Here is a 9,335-nt window from a genome sequence, read left to right on the forward strand (position 1 = left end):
GAAAAGGCTTCAGACATTCCAAGGGCTAGGGGATTCTGTGATTCATCTCCTGGGTGGAGACAAGGGCGGGGGTCTCCGGACACTCCAAGGTCTAGGGGACTTTTGTCATTCTGTTTGTTACCTCAGTGGTTTACAGAAGTCAGGATATACATTTGTTTACACATCGTCTGGGTGGTGATAGAAGTCACAGATTTTAGCAGTTACTGATAAGAAAAGGTAAGCAGCTTTACACAGTTTTGAGGAACAAACTGGCAGTTCTACTTACAGAGGCCAAGGACAGTAGTTATTGTAAGGAGAATGGGGCAGCCATTTCAACTTATCTAAAAACAGTTTTGCATTTTATAAAATAGTTTTGCTCCGGTTCTGGCTCTAGGCGAGCACAATATCACAGCATCAAATAACCTATAAAGGAAAACCTTAACAGATTAATAGCAGATTTCTCAGCAGAAACCCTGCAAGCCAGAAGAGACTGGGGTTCTATCTTTAGCCTCCTTATACAAAACAATTATCAGCCAAGAATTTTGTATCCAGCAAAATTAAACTTTATAAATGAAGGAAAGATACAGTCTTTTTCAGACAAACAAATGGTGAAAGAATTTGCCATTACTAAGCCAGCAGTACAAGAACTGCTAAAAGGAGCTCTAAATCATGAAACAAATCCTCAAAATACACCAAAATAGAACCTCCTTAAAGTGTAAATCTCACAGGACCTACAAAACAACACACAATGGAAAACAAAACAAAACAAAAAAACCCACAAGGTATTTAGGCAACAAATAGCATGATTACCAGAATAGCACCTCATATCTCAATCTTAATGTTGAATGACCTAAATGCTCCACTTCAAAGGTACAGAATGGCAGAATGGATAAGAATTCACCAAGCAAGCATCCTCTGTCTTCGAGAGACTCACCTGACACATAGGGAATTACATAAACTTAAGGTGAAGGGTTGGAAAAAAAATTCCAGGCAAATGGACTCCAAAAGCAAGCATGAGTAGCTATTCTCATATCAGACAAAAAACAAAACAAAACAAAATAAAACTAAAACAACAGCAGTTAAAAAAGACAAAGAGAGAAAAAAAAAAAGACAAAGAGGGACATTATACAATGATGAATGAACTAGTCCAACAGGAAAATATTTCAATCCTAAATATATAAACACCTGCAGTTTCTAAATTTATAAAACAATTACTACCAGACCTAAGAAATGAGATAGATGGCAACACAATAATAGTGGGAGACTTCGGTACTGCACTGACAGCACTAGTCAGGTCATCAAGACAGAAAGTCAATACAGACACAATGAAATTAAACTATACCCTAGAACAAATAGACTTAACAGCTATTTACAGAACCTTCTGCTCAACAATGCAGAATATTTATTCTATTCATCAGCACATTGAAGAGTATGCAAGATAGACAATATGATTGGCCACAAAAAAGTTTCAACAAATTTAAGAAAATTGAAATTATAGCAAGTACTCTCTGTGACTACAGTGGACTAAAATTGGAAATAAACTCCAAAAGGAGCCCTCAAAACTATGCAAATACATGAAAATTAAGTAACCTGCTCTTGAGTGACCGTCGGGTCAACAATAAAGTCAACATGGAAATTAAAAAATTCTAGACATCCAAGTACAAGATGTGGTAGCTCACACTTGTAATCCTAGCACTTTGGGAGACCGAGGCAGGCAGATCACTTTAGGTCAGGAGTTTGAGACCAGCCTCGCTAACATTGTAAAACCTTGTCTCTACTAAAAATACAAAAATTAGCTGGGTGTGGTGGCTCACACCTCTCAGTCACACCTCTAGGAGCTAGAGAAACAAGGAAAAAAAACCCGAAATGTATCAGAAGAAAAGGAATAACCAAGATCGAAGTAGAACTAAACGAAATTGAAACAAACAAAATACAAAAGAGAAATAAAACAAAAGGTGGTTCTTTGAAAAGATAAATAAAATTTATATACCATTAGAGAGATTAACTAAGCAAAGAAGAGAGAAGATCCAAATAAGCTCAATTAGAAATGAAACAGAAAACATTACAACCAATACCACAGAAATGCAAAAAATCATTCAAGGCTACTATGAATAGTTTTCTGTGCATAAACAAGAAAACCTAGAGGAGGTAGATAAATTCCTGGAAATATACAACGCTCCTAGATTAAACCAAGAAGAAACAGAAACTTTTAACAGACCAATAACAAGCAGCAAGACTGAAATGATGATTAAAAATTACCAAAAAAATAGTTTAGGACCAGATGGATTTGTAGCTGAATTCTCTCAGACATTCAAAGAAGAATTGGTACCAATCCTATTGACACTATTCCAAAAGATAAAGAGGAACTCCTCCCTAAATCATTTTATGAAGCCAATATCACCCTACTGCCAAAACCAGGAAAGGACATAACAAAAGATGAAAACTACAGATCAACCTTCCTGATGAACATAGATACAAAAATCCTCAACAAAATACTAGCTAACTGAATCCAATAGCACATCAAAAAGATAATCTGCCATGATCAAGTGGTTTCATGCCAGGGATGCAGGGATGTTTTAACATCCACAAGTCAATGAATGTGATATACCATGTAAACATAATTAAAAACAAAAATCACATGATCATCTCAACAGATGCAGAAAAAGCATTTGACAAACTCCACCATCCCTTTATTATTAAAACCCTCAGCAAAATGACCATAGAAGAACACATCTTAAGGTAATAAAAGTCATCTATGACAAACCCACAGCCAACATTATACTGAATGAGTAAAAGTTGAAAGCATTCCCTCAGAGAACTGGAGCAAGACAAGGATGCCCACTTTCACCACTTCTCAAAATAGTACTGGAAGTCCTAGCCAGAGCAATCAGACAAGCAAAAGAAAAAAAGCACACCCAAACTGCTAAAGAGGAGACCAAACTGTCGCTTTTTGCTGATGACATGATTGAATACCTAGAAAACCCTAAAGACTCATTCAAAAATTTCCTAGAACTGGTAAATAAAATCAGCAAAGTTTCAGGATACCAAACTAATGTACACAATCATTAGCCCTGCTATACACGAACAGCAGCCAAACTGAGAATCATATCAAGAACTCAACCACTTTTATAATAGCTGCAAAAAAATAAAATACTTAGGAATATACTTAACCAAGGAGGTGAAATGCCTCTACAAGGAAAACTATAAAACACTGCTGGAAGAAATCATAGATGACACAAACAAATGGAAACACATCTCATGCTTATGGATGGGTAGAATCAATATTGTGAAGATGACCAGACTGCCAAAAGCAATCTACAAATTCAATGCAATTTCCATCAAAACACCACCATCCTTCTTAACAGAACTGGAAAAACCAATCTTAAAATGCATATGGAACCAAAAAATATATCTTGCCCCTATAGTCAAAGCAAGACTAAGTAAAAAGAATAAATCTGGCGGCATTGCATTACCCAACTTCAAATTATACTGCAGCGCCACAGTCACCAAAACAGCATGGTACTGATATAAAAACAGGCATATAGACCAATGGAACAGAATAGAGAGCCCAGAAAGAAAGCCAAATACTATATTTGACTGATCTTTGACAAAGGAAACAAAAATATAAAACAGAGGAAAGACACCCTATTCAACAAATGATGCTGGGATAATTCGCAAGCCACATGTAGAAGAATGAAACTGGATCCTTATCTTTCACCCTATACAAAAATCACCTCAGAATGGATCAAAGACTTAACTATAAGTCCTGAATTCATAAAAATTCTAGAAGAAAACATTAAAAACATCCTTCTGGATAATGGCTTTGGCAAAGACTGCATGAGCAAGAACCCAAAAGCAAACACGACAAAAACAAAGATAAATAGATGGGACTTAATTAGACATAAAAGCTTTTNAAAAAAAAAAAAAAATCAGCAGAGTAAACAGACGAGCCAGAGTGGGAGAAAATGGTCACAATCTATACACCCAACAAAACAGTAGTATTCAGAATGTACAAGGAACTCAAACAAATTCAGCAAGAACAAAAAACAGTCACATCAAAAAGTGGGCAAATAACATTAATAGATAATACTCAAAAGAAGATATACAAATGGCAAACAAACATGAAAAAATGCTTAACATCACTAATTATCAGAGGAATGCAAATCAAAACCACAATGAGATACTACCTTACTACTGGAAGAATGGCCATCATCAAAAAACCAAAAATAATAAATGCTGGCATGGACGTGGTGTAAAGGAAACATTTTTACACTATTGGTGGGAATGTAAACTAGTATACCAATTATGGAAAACTGTGGTAATTCCTTAAAGAACTAAAAGTATATCTACCATTTGATCCAGAAATCCCACTCCTCCGTATCTACACAGAGGAAGAAAGTCATTGTACAAAAAGACACTTGCACATGCATGTTCATAGCAGCACAATTCTCAGTTGCAAAAATAGGGAACCAGCCCAAATGCCCATCAATCAATGAGTGAATAAAGAAAATGTGTATATATATACCTTGGATTATATGGTTTGGCTGTGTCCTCACCCAAATCTCACTTTGAATTGCAGTCCCCGTAATCTCCATGTGTTGTGGGAGGGACCGGATGTGTGGTAATTGAATCATGGGGGTGGTTACATCTATTGTTCTCATGATAGTGAGTTCTCATGAGATCTGATGGTTTTATAAGGGCTTTTCCCCTTTTGCTTGGCACTTCTTCCTGCTGCCATGAGAAGAAGGACATGTTTGCTTTCCCTTCCACCATGATCATAAATTTCCTGAGCCCTCCCAAGCGCTGCAGAACTGTGAGTCAATTAAGCCTCTTTCCTTTATAAACCACTCAGTGTCAGGTAGTACTTTGTGTTTATCTTGTTGAATTCAATCTGGTTAGATTTGGTTGTTGATGCAGACAGCTATGATCTTTTTGTGATCTAATTCAGTCACATTTACCATTATTGCTATTTCCCACCCTCAAATTGTCTGAATATTTGATCATTGGGCCACAAATAACCATATTCAAGTTGTCAGTAAGAGCTTGAAGTAGTTAGGGATAAGAATGGTGCTCTGTGGAGTGCTTTTGGACGTCTCTCTCCAGGGTGACTTTGACTCATAACTCAGCATTCTTCGGGTTTGGTTCTATGTATACTTTTGAGCAGTCGCTTTATTCTTGTCCATAAGGACACCATGACTGCTGAAATGCAGATTTCTAACACCTATAGCAGTTCTGAGATTTCTACTACATTATGAATCTCAGGGAAAATAATGTTTATCATGAGTGAACACTGAACTTGAACTTGAATTCAGTGTAATTCCTTGTGATCACAATTTTCTAAGTGTTTAATATATTGAAAATAATTCCTTCTGGAGTTTTTCCTAGAATCAATAGTGGACTCACTTTGTTTTATATAATTTACATTCTTCCCTTTGTTGAAAATCAGTTGGGGAAAAGATATTCTCCAGGTTTCTGGCACCTCTTCTCTTTTCTGTGGGATGTCATTGCTAATCTAAAAAAGTTTCAGAAAAGGGATAAAACTGGAAACCAAATTTCAAAGTGCTGACTTAATTAGAGGGGAATAAATGTTGGATCTTAGGTTTGACAGTGCTTTTCCTTAATATGTACAAAGCATTTTTGTACTTTGAGTTCATAAGAATAAAAATTTCAGTCCATTAGGAAATTTATGTGTAGAGAATCCTTTGGCTAATTCCTGGCACTTCTATTTGTCAGATGGTTATTTCACAATAGCACAATTTACTGAATTTGGCATCATTCTCATCTTTTTTTACATGTATATAAGTCGTGCTGTTACAAATATCTCTTTGATAATTACAATTGCCAGGAAATTTAAGATTATCAGAAAAGGAACGTCGTAAATGTTATACCTCATGAAGAATTTTAACTATTAGTCTTCTAAAGGTTTTTATTTCAATCTTTTATTCTTAAAGGTTAAGAGGCTTGAGAGAGGTTTACTTAGTTCCTGCAGTCAGCTTTGGTTTGACCAAATGCATAATGGAGCTTCCCTGTATCATTCTGAGACTCAGCTGCAGCAACACTAGAGTCAGCAGTGTTGGCTGAATACCTCTTCCTAGTACTATATAAGATATTTTAATGCACATTCTGGCAAGAGTAGACTCCAGAATCTGCTGTTTGGAACCCAGGATTCAGGGACCTGAAATGGATTATGTAGCACATTTCTGGTACAATGTTAAAACAGATCACCCCATGTCTGGAAAGTTTTGTATCATCCGGGCTGCTTTTTTAAACACCAAGATTTAAGTCAACCCTATAAACATGCCTTACATTATGGCACAGATGTCTTTGTGAAGAGTTGGTAGAAATTGAGAAGATTGGATTATATTTTACAGGGACTCTGGGGACTTAATATTTAAAGGTATGCTATTAAGATCTTTATTTTGCTTGAAAGAACACTCTCTAACATATCTTCTTTCTAGCTTTGGATTTCTATTTGATAATTTTTCTTAAGATAGATTTTTTTTTTTAAAGTTACCTGGCTCTGCTTCTTTAAGACAGACTATGAAAACAATGGAGGCCAGGTGTGGTGGCTCATGCCTATAATCCCAGCACTTTGGGAGGCCGGGGTGGGTGGATCACCTGAGGTCAGGAGTGCGAGACCAGCCTGGCCGACATGGTGAAACCCCGTTTCTACTAAAAATACAAAAATTAGCTGGGCATGGTGGCAGGCGCCTGTAATCCCAGCTACTTTTGGGAGGCTGAGGCAAAAGAATCGCTTGAACTTGGGAGGTGGAGGCTGCAGTGAGCCAAGATCACGCTGTGGCACTCCAGCCTAGGTAAGGAGCAAAATTCCATCTCAAAACAAACAAACAAAAACAATGCAGCACTCTGGAAGCCAACTTTTCTGGACCACATGCTGTGACATCTGACACTTGGCATCCTTAATGTTGACGGCACTTTCTTTGGGAGGTACATTGCCCTATTTCTAAGAAAAATATATATCATAATTATCATTGTCTAACGCAGTTACTGATCTTTTTCTTTTAACATGGCAGTAATCTGAGAAACCTCAAGTCAATATTAAGTAAACTTAAGTAAATACTAAGTAAAGCTTTATTTTAAAAGTTGTCAGAAGTTTCTTTTCCGGCTGTATAGATAATGCTGGGTAAAGACATTATTTTACAGTAATTTATTTATTTATTTATTTATTATGAAAGACCAGGGGAAAGCACAAATGCAGTCCCCTACTATCACAAATTACGCGGTTGAGTTTCCCACATTTGGGGAAATCCCGGGGTCAACACATCAGGAGTGCAATGGATAAGCCTCGCCCTGGAAAAACCACCTTCGTGATCAAGGTATCTCCCCTGCCAGGTAAGTATACAGTAAGTAATTTAAAGAGAATAAAATGATATATTTGGTATAATTAACATTAATGCAATCATAAATAATATGAAACTCTCATGTTTGGAAAACATAATTTAGATTTTAAGTTAATTTGAATATATTATGTATGATTTCTTAGAGATCAACTATTCTTGGCCTTGACTGTGCATTAGAATTACTGAAGAGCTTTTTAAAAATACTGATGCCTGGGCCCCACACTCAGAGATTCCGATTTAATTTGTCTGGGAAGTGGACCAGACTCGACTCAACATTATCAATGATCCATGGGGCAATTCAAGGCTGGGAACCACTGGTATAAAACCTACAAAACTCTAAGTGTGGGCCATAGACAGTGTTAGCCTCACCTACAGGTTATTAAAAATACAGACTCTCAGGCCCCATCTTAGACTTTCTGAATCAAAATCTGCATTTTAAGGTGGGGCGAGGTGGCTCACACCTCTAATCCCAGCACTTCTGGAGGCTGAGGTGGGGAGATTGCTTGAGGTCAGTTGTTCAAGAACAGCCTGGTCAACATGGTGAAACCCTGATTCTACTAAAAAACAACAAAAATTAGCCAGGCGTGGTGGCAGGTGCCTGTAATCCCAGCTACTCAGGAGGCTAAGGCAGGAGAATTGCTTGAGCCTGGGAGCAGAGGTTGCAGAGAGCCAAGATTGTACCACTGCACTCCAGCCTGCGGGGCAGAGTAAGATTCTATTTCAAAAAACAAAAATATCTGCATTTTAACTAGATCACAGATTCATTTGCAACATGTTTTTCATAGCACTTTGACTTTAAAAGTGCTTTCATAGTCATTTTTCTAGTCATTTGTGTATTTTGTGTGTGTGTGTGTTGGAGGGCATCCATTTATTAAATATCTGGTGGGAATGGACACTGTTGTAGATACTGAAAAACATAAAAGTAGGAATAAAATTTGGGCCTCCCTTTCAAGTAAATTGCAAAGGAGTGGAGGGGAGGTAGGGTAGAAACCTATCTGCTGAGCAGATTGGGACCAGAGATGTAAAACAGCTGTACTGTGGAGCTATTGACAGCCTTCTGGGAGGAGAAGGAATAGGGGAAACCCCTCCCTTCTCTACCCCATCTTCTCTCAGGGAGTGGGATTTGAGCTGAGTTTTTGAAATAGAAGTAGGCATAGGGCTGGTGGTTCCTAAAGTGTGGTTCCTGGCCAGCAGCATGTGCATCCCCTGAGAACATGTTAGAAATGCGAATTGTTGGGCCCTTTCTAGACTTAATGAATCACAAACTGAGGGTAGGGACCAGCCATCTGTTGTTGTTGTTTTTTTTTAACATGCCTACCATGGGATTATGATACACACCCAAGTTTGAGAACACTGGGTGTAAGCATTTTCCATACAGTGAAGAGGGGAAGAAGCATTGCAGACCATTGAAAAAGTATCCCCCAAATCAGAGGAAAGATCATTTATAGCATTCTGTGAAATTTGCCACAGCTTGAACTTTAAATAAGGTGAACATAGTGAGCTGACTGTATTAGCAATTTCCCCCAAATTTGGCACAGATCCATGTATTTTTATTGTCCCGGAAAGCTTAATCTTTCCCTTTTAGTTCATTGCATCATTAATTACATTTAAAGAGAAAGCTTTCTGTTTGGTTGTATTTATTTGTTTTTTTTAAATTAAATTGTGCAGTTGGTTGAACATTTTTGTTATGATTGGAATGCTATAATTATAACTAGAAGATTTCTGTAGAAATGCCTGGGAAGACCGAAGCATAGGGACATCCCTATTTACCTTTAAATAAGCCTAGTTAAAATAGTCTTTCTTGGAGTGTAGCTGAATTTACATTGCTGATGATCTTCTGTGATAGAGTGAATCTGTATGAACCAAAACCTCCAGGTACAAACAACAACTTTAGTAATGTTAGTTTTTTCCATTTTTATATTGTCATAATAACCAGCATAGAGCAAACAATTTTTTTTTGAGACAGAATCTTGCTGTGTCACCCAGGCCGGAGTG

The 9,335-nt window shown here is 37.2% G+C and overlaps 1 non-coding gene across 1 annotated transcript; it reads right to left on the reverse strand.

Moving 5' to 3' along the window:
• Positions 1-7,177: 7,177 nt before the first annotated feature.
• LOC119468288 lies at positions 7,178-7,340 on the reverse strand. The gene has a single exon (XR_005196955.1). It is a non-coding gene; the product is annotated as a U1 spliceosomal RNA (small nuclear RNA).
• Positions 7,341-9,335: the final 1,995 nt, after the last annotated feature.

This window comes from Cebus imitator, unplaced genomic scaffold (genome assembly GCF_001604975.1).
Source record: "Cebus imitator isolate Cc_AM_T3 unplaced genomic scaffold, Cebus_imitator-1.0 Scaffold407, whole genome shotgun sequence".
Lineage (NCBI taxonomy): Eukaryota > Metazoa > Chordata > Mammalia > Primates > Cebidae > Cebus > Cebus imitator.